Source organism: Suncus etruscus, chromosome 13 (genome assembly GCF_024139225.1).
Source record: "Suncus etruscus isolate mSunEtr1 chromosome 13, mSunEtr1.pri.cur, whole genome shotgun sequence".
Classification (NCBI taxonomy): domain Eukaryota; kingdom Metazoa; phylum Chordata; class Mammalia; order Eulipotyphla; family Soricidae; genus Suncus; species Suncus etruscus.
Genome location: NC_064860.1, coordinates 93,335,517 through 93,348,491, shown reverse-complemented (window position 1 = coordinate 93,348,491; position 12,975 = coordinate 93,335,517).

Sequence of the window (12,975 nt, the reverse complement as noted above, 5' to 3'; positions counted from 1 at the left end):
ATTGTTTTAAACCTTTCTCCCCATAAGACATTTTGCCTGCCAACAAAACTGAAAGATTTAAATTTGATGTTTTCTCTCTTTTTCACTATGGTTCTTTCATTTGTAAATTTAAAAAATAATCTCCAAAGAAGTGTCTTTTATATTTATGCATATATATATATACACACATATATTTCAAGAAACATATATATTTAAAGAAATACATACTTTAAGAAACTGCATCACATAGTTGACATAATTGATCATAATATATTTGTTTCCAGATAAGTAATAGCAAAGATATTGACAAAAAAATAAAAAACAGAAAAAATAAAATGGAAGAGAAGAAAAAAGAAAAAGAATAATGAGCACATTTGTGAAAATTATTGTATCTCTAATGAAGTTATTAATACAATGGCAGAAGGTTTAGTAAACTAGTAAGATCTTGGGGTTGTTGGGGGGTTTTTTTTGTTTGTTTTGTGTGTGTGTGTGTTGGTTTGGTTTTTGAATCACACCTAGCAGTGTTCAGGAGTCAATCCTGGCTCTGCGCTCAGAAATCGCTCCTGGCAGGCTTGGGGGACCATATGAGATGCTGGGATTTGAACCGGGGTCCATCCTTTTTTGATCACATTCAAGGCAAAAAAGCCTTGCCACTGTGCTATCTCTCCTGCCCTGTAAGATCTTGTTGTTAGCTGTCCATTTTGTTAAATTGGGTGCTTCTTTAAGGGTGATAGCATCAAACAAAGTTGTCCAGAAATTCAAAGCACTGTTACTGATAATATGACTGACTTTTAGGGGCATGTATTCAGCTGGCTGGCCTCCTGAAAGAAGGAAGATACAGGAGGAGGATGCCCACACATTTCAAAAAGCCCTGGTGAAATCAGTCCCCAAACTGGCATACCTGTAGTGTGGTAGGATTGGTGTCCTCTAGGGAAATCTTAGAGAGTCAGTGATGAGGCAGGGCCATAGGGGAAACAGTGATTCTGGGTACTGGAGGCAGCAAGTTTGACTTTGGCAGGGCAGGAGTTTGGCTCACCCTCTCCTCTCAAGATGGCCTGCTTTATGCTGCATGGGCCAGTGTAACCATACTCTTTCAAGGCTTAGTTTATATCTCATTTGAAATAAAACTGAATCTATGGAGCTGGCCCAATTCAAACTTCAAGAAGCAAGTCTTGGGGGCCGGAGAGATAGCACAGTGGTGGGGCATTTGCCTAGCATGCTGCTGACCCAGGACAAAACCTGGGTTCGATTCCTGGCATCCCATATGATTCCCCGAGCCTGCCAGAAGCAATTTTTTTCTGAGCTCAGAGCCAGGAGTAACACCTGAGTGCAGCCAGGTATAGCCCAAAAACAAAAACAATACAAAAAAAAAAAAAAAAAAAAAGAAGCAAGTCTTTTTAAGAAGACCTGATGCAATGAGAAACTTCCATATCTTCCTTTAAAAATTTATCTTTGTGCTGAATTCTGGAATTAGGAATAGTTAGAATTTTATGTTTTTCTAGAATGCTTTCCAAGAGAAAAAAAAAAAGCAGGAAACTTGTCTTGACCTTTGTATCTTGTCACTACAAATAATATCCAAGTGCTGTTTCTTTATCGTTTCAAGAATGCCAAAATAGTTGATGACAGCTGTTTGAAATCAAAGACATCTTCAAGTGTCCTTTTGATGTTGTTATATATACATAATGTTTTTCTCTTGGCATAGCTTTTATTGCTCAATACCCTTGTTCATATTTATCATTGCTTAGCTCTCTTCACTTTTGCACCCATATTGCTTTTCCATATAGGCACTGGTTTTCTGAAAATTTGAGAAGAGAAGGAAAAGTTCTGGCAACACCTCAGGTTGAATCATTGTTTTCTCATTGATTAGAAGTTCCTTTATGGACAGGAAAACACGTGATTTAGAGGACTCTTCTCTTTGACCCTCTCTTTATAAATGTAATTTCTGGACCCAGGAGATGGCTTGAAGGGTTAGCTTGGCATGAGGGAGTTGCAAGTTAGATCCCAGTACCACAGTCAATACCGTACCACCCCGAACCCACATGCATTCAACGTAGTTTCATTCCAGTCTTGTTTTTTTATATACTCATCTATCTTATAAAAAGGTGTTGTATCAGCTGTAGAGACCTTATTTATTTTTCAGCTTAAATTTTTCTTTAGTTAATTGTTGTTTCTGAGTACAAAGGATTGGCATATATATCCAAAAGTATAATTTCATCTTATATGAGAAAATATTTACTGAGCGCCCACATTATGCTGAGTCTATTTTAGGACGTCATGATATAAAGATAAAATGTTGAGGGCCAGGGATGTAACTAAGGTAGAGTGCAAACTACGGAGTTACAAGCCCCTAGCTTTGAATCTAGCATAACACACAAAAATAAAATTGTTGCATTACCTATGTGTCAGAAACTTGCAGCCTAGTAGAAATGGCACACATTAGTCTTCTCAGTTCTGATCAGGGATGTTTTAGCAGTATATTCAGGGAAGTATAATGCGGAGCTCCACAGAATTTGCAAAACAAATCCAAACTTTTGTGGGACTCTCACTACAAGGGTACTTAAATTTAACCTAATTTTAGCCTCTTGTTTTCCTCATGAAAATTTGTGACACATCTTTAAATTCCTAAACACTGGGCTCCCTGTACGTTACCTAAAGTCTTAGAGAACCCACTCTAATACAGTGTCTCCAAAGTCAAGGATTGATGCAAGGATATGTGTGTACCTTGGCAGGCCACTAGTGTCAAAACTGCTTCCACTGCTAGAAGATACTGGCCTACCTTGGAAAGGGATTGGGCAATGAGAATGCTCCTACAGAGGGACCAGTAAGTGTTTCCTTCTGGCAATGAACTACTCCCAGAGAGCTGAGGGGAGTCAGATTGCAGGGGCTTCAATTGCAGTAGACTCCAATCAGCAAATGCCTTCCCCACTGTCCTGTCTCTCCAGCCTGTCATGTAGTCAAGATTTTAAATGATCATTTGTATTTCATTACTAGATTACATGGTGTCCCTTTTCCCCTTCACCTCTACCATAACATTGGTTTTAGCAGAGAAAGGGAAATACTGAGAAAATCTAGAAAAAAGTTGAGCAAATCAAAAGGGGATGGGGAAAAGGTTTTTGTTCATCTAGTAAACATGTACCTGAAAGTCACCCTGAGATTTCTACTTGGAGACATCATCTCCAAGTAGAAAGACAAAACTAGACCTCCATTTCCAAAGTGGTACAATTCCAGGAAGCCTACCAGATTACTGAAGAATATTACCAAGATATAGTTTGAAGACTTAAGGTCTTCCTTTTTTTAGTCACAGGACAAAAAAAGGAAGACAGATACCACACACCCAAGATACTTTCGGTTTTGTTTTGTTTTTTGTTTTTGGGTCACACCCAGCAGCGCTCAGGGCTTTCTTCTGGATCTATGCTCAGAAATCGCCCCTGGCAGGCACAGGGGACCATATAGGATGCCCGGATTTGAACCACCGTCCTTCTGCATGAAAGGCAAACGCCTTATGTCTATGCTATCTCTCCGGCCCCCCAAGATACTTTTGAGTCCAGGAACTCTATGCTTTGGATTCCATATGCTCTGACAAGCTAGCAGGGATGTCCTACTTGACCCAGTTTCTCAGTAGCATCCTTAGAATATGCTGTGCTGTGTCTTGCTAATTTTTTGGTGCTTGCTTTTAAGGATATCTTTGTACTAGTGTCAAAACTGTGCTTCCACTGCTAGAGGATATTGGGACTTAAGAGGCCAACCTTGGGAAGGGATTGAGCAATGAGAATGCTCCGACAGAGGGACCAGTAACTGTTTCCTTCTGGGCAATGAACCGCTCCCAGAGAGTTTTAAGGTTCTTTTGTAGTTTTCCTTCAGTCAAGAAACACCCTGATCGTACATAATAGCTTTCAACCACAAATGTTTTTGAATGAAAAAGGGCTAATCCTTCTTTATTCAAAATGGATTCTATGCCAAGCATGGTTTTTTTTTAAAGGATATTATTTTAAAACTTGTTAATTGAAGCCATAAATTTTGTCTCTATTCTCTCAGCCTCTCAAAAATCCATCAGGGTGGTCCTGGTTCAAATGAATCCATGAAAAACCTCCAGCTGAAATGAAATATTTCGGGTAGTATAATAGTATTTATATAGTTAAAACATAAAATAAAACAAAAGAGATGATCCTCGTCATCTGTGGGTTTTATTTTTAATTTACTACTAAAAGTTATATCACTTCATTCATCCATTCAACAGTTACTTATTATTACATTTCTGCTGTGTCTAGACACTATCCAGAAAACCAGGAATACAACATTCAAATAGCAGATGTTGGGTGGAGGATATTGTTCTGTGGTAGAACACATGCAAAGCACACATTGGGGCTCTAAATTCAACTCCCATCCCTACCCCCTCAAGAAGAAAAGTTAATGTTGGCTTCTGTCATCTTGGAATATTTGGAATTTAAAATATGTAGGAGGAATAAAATTAAAACAGGTTAACAAATGAAACAGAAGATTATAACATGGAGGTGCTTTGATAAAATGAGAAAATTGTCAGAAAATGGAGATGGATAGATCTACTTTGGATAAGTGGTATTTAAGCTGAGACTTGAACTAAGCCAGAAAGAACAGACTAGGGATGAGATCCAAAGCATAAGACTGTGTGGTGAGAAAGGAATTTGGATGTTTTAGGAAGCCCAGAGGGTCAGTATCTCTGAGGTGTAATAGACCAAGGAGGAGAAGGGGAGAAAAAAGGGCTACATCTTCCTTGGGACCTTATGATTTGTGATAGGGTACCGTATTTTCTGTCATATAAGACGACTGGGCGTATAAGATGACCCCCTACTTTTCCTGTAAAAATAGAGGGTTTGAGCACCAGAAAGCCGCGCATATCTGTGGAGACACCCGGAGGCTGGATGCAGCATTCGGTAACTCAGACCTTCTGTGTGCTCTGAAAGATGAATCAGGACAAGCAGAGGACTGAGTGATGATTCCTGGCAGCTACATGGGATGCAGCAGTAAGAGGGGGGCGGATCACTCATCCCTGAAGCTAAATTAGGTTTCAGCATGCTGGGCGTATAAGACGACTCCCAACTTTTAAGAAGTTTTTCATGGGTTAAAAAGTCGACTTATATGCCAGAATATACGGTATGTATGTGTTTTTTATTTTTAAGTATAAAAGCAAACTTCTGTAGAATTTTTTTGATGGTTTGGAGCCATATTTGATGATGTTGTGGGTTTTACTTCTGTGCTCAGGGATCACACTTAGCATGCTCAGGGAACCATATGTAGTGTCAGGAATCCAAATAAGATCAGCCAAGTTCTCTAGTGCAAGGCAAGTACCCTATTCCCAATATGATCTCTTCCACTTTCACCTCAAATTTTAGTGTGAAAGGTTACAGAAATATACTTTTTCTGTAGTTGTGTTTAGGTTCCATACCCAACTCAGCAGAATTACTCTTAGTGGTTCTTTCATGACCATGTGGTAAAAAAAAAATTGAACTTAGGCCTTTTCCCAGCAAAGCAGGTACTGTAGTCCTTTAAACTATCTCCCTGGCCTTCTTTTTTTTTTTTTTTTTTAAGGTGGGGGGGGGTGGAGAGATAGCATGGAGGTAAGGTGTTTGCCTTGCATGCAGAAGGACGATGGTTCGAATCCCGGCATCCCATATGGTCCCCCGAGCCTACCATAAATAACCCCTCTGTGCTGCCAGGTGTGACCCCCCCCCCCAAAAAAAAATAAAAAAAAAATAAAAGATCTTTCTCATTTTCACGTGGAGCTTGTAGAGAATCAAACCAAGAATGGGTGGGCCCAACACTGCCTATGCAAGATACTGCCAAAACTTACTATGGATTTATCCTAGAATGGATTGAGAATTCCTAGACTTTAGGCAACCTTTCATTAAGTTTGCCTCATCTTGCTTTTCCTCTAAATGCCCAAACAACTTCTCTCTTTTCCTGATACTTAATAAAAGAAAAATGTCAGAGCACTATTTTCCAGGTGTGCCACAGTTAGATAATTTACTTAGGTTTGATTCTGATCTGCCCACATTTTATAGCTATCCTGTGTATCTTTTATTTTTTTAAGGTGATTAAATTCATGCTAGTGAATTCTTCCTATCTTGTATACAGAGCATATGATATGTAAATTCTCTTTGCTAAATTGATTGGCCCATACCACTTGGGTTTTTAGTGGCATGAGTTGGAAAAAGGACATTTAGAAAGGTGCTGGGACTTGTCTGTAGGTTATGGCTCTTGGGAGGGAAGAGGCATAAGTCAGATGCACTCAAGTCTATCCCCTGGCTCTGCACTCAGGGTCACTCCCATTGGTGCTCGGGAACCATATGGTGTGCAAGAGATCAAATCTGTTTTGACTCCATGCAAGTCAAGCACCTTTCCGGCCATACTATTCCTCCAGCCCTTGAATCAGTATGTTCAACATACACTAAGTTCAGGTTGAGTAAAATAACTTTCTGCTAGAATGAAAGGGAATGTGTACATGCAAAAAGGTTTTTAAGAGCATCTGGTTAGAGTTTAATGTATCCCAAAATAATCCCTTTTTTTCCACATTTTTAATTTCTCATATATGGCTTAAAGTGTGCTTTGGAAATCTTCCAAAACAAAAAGTCTTGGAGTGAGAGAAACTTCAGCCCTAACAATGACTCGAAAATTGGAAGTTGAATGGCAACTGTTTTTTCAACTGTCTTACCTCTGTCACCAGCACTATAATGATTTGATTACATGTGACAAATATGGTTTCTGATCATTAAATTGCACGTGTTCACTGTAGGCATCATTCTTGCCCTTCTTCCCTTTCGCTGTGCGTTGATTGGGGAAAGAAATGATAATGATGAACTGAAGGAAGAGACTGGGATGCTCAGGCCCTACCCCCTTCACCCTATCAACACCAATGAGCTTGACCCAATCGTCCTCTTGTTATTCAGGGACTGCAGGAGATCAGCTCTAGGGGAAAACTGTCACAGCCCTCACCTCAACATTCTTGTGCAGGGACCAGTATCTGACTTGAGCATCCAAGACTGCTCCACAGGGGAAAACCCATCCCTTAGTGGTAAAGGACTATCTGGAAGCCACATGGGTGTGGAGAGACCAGTATTTTCTCACATAAGACTCTTGGTGCAATGTCTGGCAGAGAGCATCATTCAACATGTCATTACTTATGTAACCGATAGCAGTGGTTTATAAATTGAATAACCTTTTCCTCAATTTAAAGCTATGGTAAGTTGCAAATACTTTGTATGCCTAATATACTAGTATTATTAATCATTAATAATTATTAATTGATATAGCTTAGCCTTAGTCCTACCCTAAAGGTAATCTGAATATCTTCTTAGAACCTTCAGTTAGGCAACAGCATCAAGTACAAAAATTGTTTTGTTATGATTAAAATGTAAAATGTGTCCTGTGATTTATTTAATAGAGTAATAAAGGTGAAAAAAAATCTTTTGGGCATAGGCTGTTTGCCCTCCTGACTTGCTCCTGGCAAGTGATGACTCACCACCCAAAATTACAGCCATGTCTTTTCTTATCATTAGCCCAGGGGAAGATCTAAAGTATGGCTTCTACTAAATGTGTCTGGTTTTGCACCATTATAATTGAAAAAAAAATCAATCAAACCAGTATAGTCAGGGATCAGCTTTTAGATTATCTTGGTCTCACAAGGTCAAGTTGTTGTCATTTAGGGTCACTATTTTTAAGTCTACTAAGCAATACTAAAGGCTCACTTCTGGCTCTGCACTCAGGGTTCAGGGAACCATAGGATCAAACCTGGGTCAGTCTCATGCAAAGCAAGCATTCTCCTTACTCTACAAAAGTATGGGCTCTTCTAACTCAGTCCCTATTCCTTAATCATTCCTGGTCATGGTAGTTTGTTATTCTAGCAACTCCATCTGGCAGTTCACATCTTTTCTAATACCCACTCCAGATTTCTCTGTTGTGGGGAGATTTCAGAACTACAAAAATCCATCCATACCGGCTTTGGTCTAACCATACCTTTCATGCCCTAGATTTTTACACTTTCTCCTACAGAGGGTGCTTTGGTTTCCCTCTCACCATAGATCTCTTCAGAACAGAATATAAATTATGTTTTTTAATAAAAAATTAAGGGGCCAGAGTGGTGGCACAAGTGGTAAGGCATTTGCCTTGCACACTCTGACCTAGAACGGACCACGGTTCGATCCTCCTGCATCTCATATGGTCCCCCAAGCCAGGAGCAATTTCTGAGTACATAGCCAAGAGTAACCCCTGAGCACCACCGGGTGTGGCCTAAAAACCAAAATCAGGACCCGGAGAGATAGCACAGCGGCGTTTGCCTTGCAAGCAGCCGATCCAGGACCAAAGGTGGTTGGTTTGAATCCCGGTGGCCCATATGGTCCCCCGTGCCTGCCAGGAGCTATTTCTGAGCAGACAGCCAGGAGTAACCCCTGAGCACTGCCGGGTGTGACCCAAAAACCCCCCAAAAATCAATTTTTAAATTAATTTTATTATCTTCTTTATCACTGTTATATTTGCTAATGTGTGATCTCAGGTACCTCCTTTTGCTATAAAGGATAGACTATGACAAAGCCCTGCCTTCATTTAGAGAGAGGCAGCAAACTGTCACTGCAGCTAATATCCTGGGAGAAAAAGGGATTGCTTTTTCTTATTTTCTTTGCTTTTCTTTTTTTAATAGTTTTAATGTTGGGGTTGGTCTTTTTCTGCTGTGTTCTTCCATCTGCTTCCCAAACCCACTCTTGTAAGTCAAGGCCAGACATCTCCATGAAGATTGTAATGGGCGAGTAATTAGCAGGCAGAATTACGTTTGAGCTGTAACCTGACTCTAATCTCTGACCTCGGAGAATTAATTTCATATGACATAGCACCTTAGCTGTGTGCTGGCTTAGAAGTTTCCACTCCCTGGCAGCCAGATTTCTTTTTCTATTTCTGGGACTTGTCATGTCGATGAGTCAGGTGGCCCCAGACTCTTCCTGTGCATGAAAGGGGCATTCCTGACTTGGATATGTTTTCTGCATATATAAATTATAAAAGGGAGAAACTCTGTCCGTTCCTTGGCATAAAAATAAGGAAAATTGGAGAGTAGAGTGAGGAAAGTATAAAATAGCCAATATAAATAAATCTTGGGGCCTGAATGAAGCAATACGTACAACACAGAAAAATGCCACTGAGGAATAATGCTTCCTGTGTGGAAAACAGTCATTGTAAGGAAGTTAAGATGTAAACAACCATGCTAACATTTGTTTGTCACCCAGTCCTAATCATGGATTTTAATTATTTAAGAAGTCAAACATTTCTAGGAAGACCTATTTGTTCCTCAACTATAATGAGTGAGTTTTGTCTAATCCCGTATCAAGTGTGGAAATAATCACCTTCCCTTCCCCCTGGATCCTGGAACAATTTCAACAATTAATATGTTCACTGGGGCTTACTCGCTTTGATTTCCATAACTGGAACTCACTATATGGGTTCCCAATGATGGTAAACTTACATATTCTTTGAACCATGGCATGGTAGGCCCTCTTGCACATTGAAAAGGTAGTATGAGAATCGAATTCACCCATTAAGCCTTCATTCATAGTTGCTGTCATAAGGAGTTGTGGTTATATCATGAGTTATGTTTTAATTGTTAAAACCCTAAAATTGGGAGGTCAGAGAGATAGCACAGTGGGTAAGGTCCTTGTTTAAAATGCAGCCAATGTAGGTTCACTTCTCAGCACCACATATGATGCCCGGCCAAGAGAAATCTCTGGGCACAGAGCCAGGAGTTAGCCCTGAGCACTGCTCGGTATGGCCCCTAAATTAAGACAGACAAAACAAAAAAGAACTAAAATTTAACTTTTTCTGGGAAACCATCAATTTGTGTGTGTGTGTGTGTGAGTGTGTGTGTGTGCGTGTGTGTGTGTTTAATGAGGATTGAATCCAGGGCTTCATACATGCCTGCATGCAAGTGCACATCCCTGATCTTTACTCTTCTGACCTATATTTGGATAACCTGAAAACTAACGAGGTTTACTGTTTCAAGAAACTTATTGACAAATTTATGAGCCATTTTAATATCTTATTATAACTCATTATTTCTAATCTAATTTTTTCATATCTCATTCCCGCTTTTCATTTATATGTTATTTCAACTTTTTGTTTTGTTTTGTTTTTTTGGGGCCACACCCGGCGGTGCTCAGGGGTTACTCCTGGCTGTCTGCTCAGAAATAGCTCCTGGCAGGCACGGGGACCATATGGGACACCGGGATTCGAACCAACCACCTTTGGTCTTGGATCGGCTGCTTATTCCAACTTTTTGATGAACTTGAAAGATGCCTTCCATTCTTTCCAGAATAAAATGGCCTAAAATTTACTAGTAGGTGCTCTTGTTTAAACCCGAAGAAGTACAGAGAAGTAATGAGAGAACTGAGAAAGACAGAAGGCAAGGGAACTACATCAGCAGCTTCACCTTGCTGTCCTTTTCTTTTTCTCACCTGTAAAATGCTAACCTTCAGCTTTTCTGTGAAGCTCAAAATTAGGTTTAGATGATAAGTGATACACTTTCAGAGTTCTATGCTGCTTTCTGATTATTTTAACATTTTGTTCAGGCAATTCACCAATGTGAAGCCAACCTCATGATTTCATCACTGTCCAGTTAGAACGAATGTTCTGAGACAGTGTTTGTGTCATGAGCAGGCACCCAGACTTTTCAGAGCCTTCTTTGGGCATCCCCACCCACAATAACTGTCATCCTTAGTTAGCCACTACAGATGGCTCTTAAGACTTGAATTCTGACAAGTTTCCTACTTGAACTGGACCAAGAAACCCAGATTATCAAAAAGATTACTTTTTTTTTAATGGTGACCTGGTTCCAGTTAGTCATTTCTAATTACCACAATGTCTCAGAGACATTAAACAAAAATAACCTTCACCTTACATAAATGCATCACCTTTTATATTTGAGAACCCCAAGAGTACCCAATATCCCACTTACAAACTTAGAAAACCATCATTTCTTACTTACCCAATCCCTTGATTAGCACCTTCTGTCAAGAGGGGGTGATATTTGTAGAGGGGAAAATAAAAAGCAGCCTATGATTGCCTCGTGATTGCTACTTACACTTTTGTAAAACAGTTTTCTGCTCTCAGTAAATAGAGGGAGATGGAAACTGAGGACCACAGTCCAAATGACCCATCTTTCTCAGAGACCAGTTCACCTCTTAAAAAGATCCTGATCAGGTAAAACTTAGTGACCATTATCAAGCCAGACTCCCCAGCATGACAGCCTGGTGTCTGGGATGTGTGAGAATCCAAGTCACCTGTGTCAAATGCTTGATCCAAGAGACCTGGACTGAACCAGGTCATACACCTGGCTAAGCTTTAGTTCTGAAAAAATGAATATAAATGAGAATGAAATAAAACTGGGACTATTGACAGAGGGAAGGGATGGTAATTACAGTCAGGGCCCAGCCATTCCTTCTTTGAGCCTTATTTTTATAGCACACCTATGTCTAACTCACCCAGTAACCCTCTCAAGTCTACAACTTTTTCTTTTTAATTTTTATTGAGACCAATGTAAATTACAAGTCTTTTACAGTTGTATTTCAGGTACATAGTAACAGTGAATTAGGGCCATTCCCACCACCAGTGTTGACCTCCCTCCACCTGAGTTCCCAGCATGCATCCCGCACCTCCACCCTTAGTTTCCTGGACTGCTAGTGTAACAGGTCCCTTTTGTGGATAGCTTGTTGTAGTTTGGGTCTCTTGATTCTTTTGTCATTGACTTTGGGTTGGGTATTTAGGTCTGACCATTTTTTATTTCCCCTCAATGCTCCTGAGACCACTTGGCCCTGGATCCCATTTTTTTCTCAATTTGTAGGAAGGCATAGAAATATGAGACAGAACAAGATGATTCACATCCTATGGTTCTGTAAAAAAAAAAAAAAAAATGGCAGACCCTACCTAGAAGCTATAAGTAAAAGTCAAATTAAAAGAAGTAAAAAAGAAAAATGGAGGGCAGATGTGGCAAGTTTATTTTATTTTATTTTATTTCATTTTGCATAGGCATAGTGCCCATGTTGTTCTCAGCTGCTTTTTTTCTTAGTCTGTCACTGTCCACTAGGAATGTCCCTTTGACATCTGCATAAGATTCATTTCTTTATGCGTTCCCTGATGCTCACTAACCAGTTGTCACCCCAATAAAATGCAGAGTCCCGCTATTGTACTTCTCATATAGTAGACTTGTTGAATCTGCACATTGACTTGTGATTATTTTTGTCATAAAATGTATGTTAGAGTTTAAGAAACCAAAAGGAAAATGATATATGGTGGAGAGGGATTGTTAAATTTATTTATTTATATATGTATATATGACTATAAATTCTATTTGAAATTCTGTGTTTCTGAAGATAATCCATGCTTAAATGCAAATTGTTGGAGGGGTTTAATGTAAATGTGTAATTTCTTTTTTTTGTTTGTTTGTTTTATTTATTTTGAGTCACACCCGGCAGCGCTCAGGGGTTATTTCTGACTCTGAACTCAGAAATCGCTCCTGGCAGGCACGGAGGACCATATGGGATGCCGGGATTCGAACTACCATCCATCCTGGATCAGCTGCTTGCAAGGCAAACAAACGCCTTACCACTGTGCTATCTCTCCGGCCCCATAAATTTGTAATTTCTATTTATCGGATATTTTTCTTTTTTTTTTTTTATGCACCCACCGCGCGACCCCCAACCCTCCTCCCTGCACCGCCAGAAAGACTATTTATCAGATCTTAAGTGTTCAGTCAGTTTTGACCCAGGACTAGAACATTGCAATTACACCTGAGAGTCTAGAGACCTCTTTTTCTGTTAATTCTGCCCCTGCCTCCATCTGAAGCAACCACTGATGATGCTGATTCTGTCAGCCCTGTACTAATGCAGCTACTATTGAAATTCTTAAGAATAGAGGATGCACTTCATTGCTTCTTTCTACTCTGTAATACTGCTGGGGCTTAGCCATATTTATCACATAATGCCACAT